This window comes from Molossus molossus, unplaced genomic scaffold, assembly GCF_014108415.1.
Source record: "Molossus molossus isolate mMolMol1 unplaced genomic scaffold, mMolMol1.p scaffold_m16_p_3, whole genome shotgun sequence".
Taxonomy (NCBI): Eukaryota; Metazoa; Chordata; class Mammalia; order Chiroptera; family Molossidae; genus Molossus; species Molossus molossus.
The window spans coordinates 108,854,316-108,857,084 of NW_023425366.1; positions in this window are offsets into that span (position 1 = coordinate 108,854,316).

A 2,769-nucleotide genomic window follows, 5' to 3' on the forward strand; every position below is an offset into this window, starting at 1 on the left:
AAACTCTGTACCCATTGAACAATAACACCTGATTATCCCCTATGAGAAGCCCTGGTAACCACCATTTTACAGACTGCCTATGAATTTAATTATTGTAGGTATTTCATGTGTGTGGAATGATACAGTATTTGTCTTCTTGTGACTGGCTTATTTCACTTAGTATAATAGCCTCAGGATTTATCCACGATGTAGAATGTGTCAATTTCCTTTTTAAAGCTAAATAATATTCCATCATTGTATGTATTGGCAACATTTTGTTTACTCATTCATTCATTGATGGAGACTTGGGTTGCTTCCACCTTTTGGCTATTGTGAATAATTCTGCTATGAACAGGCGTGTACAAATATCTCTTTGGGACCCTGCTTTTAATCCTTTTGGGTATATAACTGGAGTGGAATTGCTCTACTATTTTGGGTATATACCCAGAGTGGATTATATAGTATTCTTTCAAATTTTTGCACCATTTTACATCCCCACCAACAATGCAAGAGGGTTCCAACTTTCTTAATTCTTAGCAACACTTGTTATTTTTTTTACAGTAGCCATCCTAAGGAGTGTGAAGTGGTATGTCATGCGGTTTGGATTTGCATTTCCCTACTGATAAGTGATGTTGAGCATCTTTTCATGTACTTACTATTAGTATACCGTCTTTGCAGAAATGTCCGTTTCAATTATTTGATCATTTTTAAGTTGTTTAGAATTTTTGTTGGATTATAGGAGTTTTTATATATTCTGTCAGTTTGCTTTATATATTTAGGATCTGTGGTTTTGCATGTTTATAATTATTATATGCTTGGTATAGTGATTCCTTTATCATTATATAATGTCATTTTTTAGCTCTTGTAATAGTTTTTGATTTAAAGCCTATTTTGTCTGATATTAATGTAGCTCCCCTGTTCTCTTGTGGTTACTGTTTGCACAGAGTAACTTTCCCATCCTTTCACTTTCGGTCTGTGTTTGTCCTCAGGTCTAATGTGAGTCTCTCACAGACAGTGTGTAGTCAGATCCTGTTTTTTAATCCACTCTGCCAGTCTGTGACTTTTAATTGGGTAGTGTAATTCATTTACATTTAAAATAATTCCTGATAGGGAAGGGCTGACTATTGGTATTTTATTTTTCTAAATGCCTTATAGCTTTTTTGTCCCTTATTTCCTTCCTTACTGTCTGCTCATGGTGTTTAGGTGATTTGTTTTTGTAGTGATATTTTGTGATTCCCTTCTCATTTCCTTTGTGTATATTCTCTATATATTTTCTTTGTGGTTACCGTGGGGATTACATATAATATCCTACAGTTATAACAATCTACTTAAACTGGTAACTACTTAACTTTGCTCACTTACAAAAATTCTACTTAGATAGGTCCCTTTGCCCTCCTTATGTTATTGATATTTAAATCTCCACTAATATAGCTTTAGAATTTTTATGTTTTTGTCTTTTAAATCCTAGGAAAGAATAACAAGTTGAGTTAAGAACCAAAATGACAATAATGCTGGTTTTTATTTGTTCATATATTTTCCTTTACTGGAGAACTTGACATTTTTACTTGACTTTGAGTTAAGGTCTAGCGTCCTTTCATTTCAACTTGAAATACACCCTTTAGTGTATCTTGTAAGGCAGATGTAGTGGTAATGAATTTCTTTAGCTTTTGTTTATTTTGCAATGTCAATTTCTCCTTCATTTTTGAAGGATACTTTGTCATATATAGAATATTTGGTTGAGAGTTTTTTTTTTTTCCTTTCAGCACTTAAAAAAAAAATTCCCTCCAGATTTATGGAGGTATAGTTGACAAATAAAAACTGCATATATTTCAGGTGAACAGCACGATAATTTGATGGACATGTGCATTATGAAAGAATTACCACTATCAAGCTAATTGACACTGCCATTACCCTGCATAGTTCCCCTGCTTTGTGTGAGGTGAGACTACTTGAGATCTATCTTAGCAAATTTCAGTACAGTACAGTATTATTAACTATAACCCTGCCGTACATTATGTCCTTGGAATTTATTAATCTTACATCTGGAAGTTTGTAGCCTTGACCAGCATCTCCCCATTCCCCCCCACCTCCCAGCCTCTGGAAACCACCATTTTTTTTTCTTTATTGATTTTTAGAGAGAGAGGAAGGGAGAGGCAGAGAGAGATAAAAACACAAATGAGAGAGAACATCAAATTGGCCACCTCCTGTATGCCCTCCAGTGGGGATTAGGCCTACAATCTGGGCATGTGCCCTGACTAGGAATCGAACCAGCGACCTCTTGGTGCATGGGTTGATGCTCAACCACTGAGCCACACCAGCCAGGCTGGAGACCACCATTTTATTCTGTACTTCTATGAATTTGACTGTTTAGATTCCACATGATGAGTGATACCATACAGTATATCTCTCTTGGTTCGACTTGTTTCACTTACCATAATGTCTTGCAGTTTACTCATGTTGAGTGACATGGCAGGATTTCCTTCTTTTCCGAGACTGAAAATAAATTCCATTGTGTGTGTGTACAGATGTATATACAGGGTAGGGCAAACTTAGGGTTACAGTTGTTCATATAGAACATTGTACAATAATTAATAAATGATGCAAAAATAAACTATGCGTACTTACAACTGTAAACCTACTTTCCCGCACCCTGTATGTATGTGTATATATGTCTATGTATGTTTTCTTTATCCGTTCATCTGTTCACGGACACTTAGGGTGTTGCCATATCTTGGGCATTGTGAAATGAGCACGGGGTGTAAATATCTCTTAGATACTGATCTCATTTCC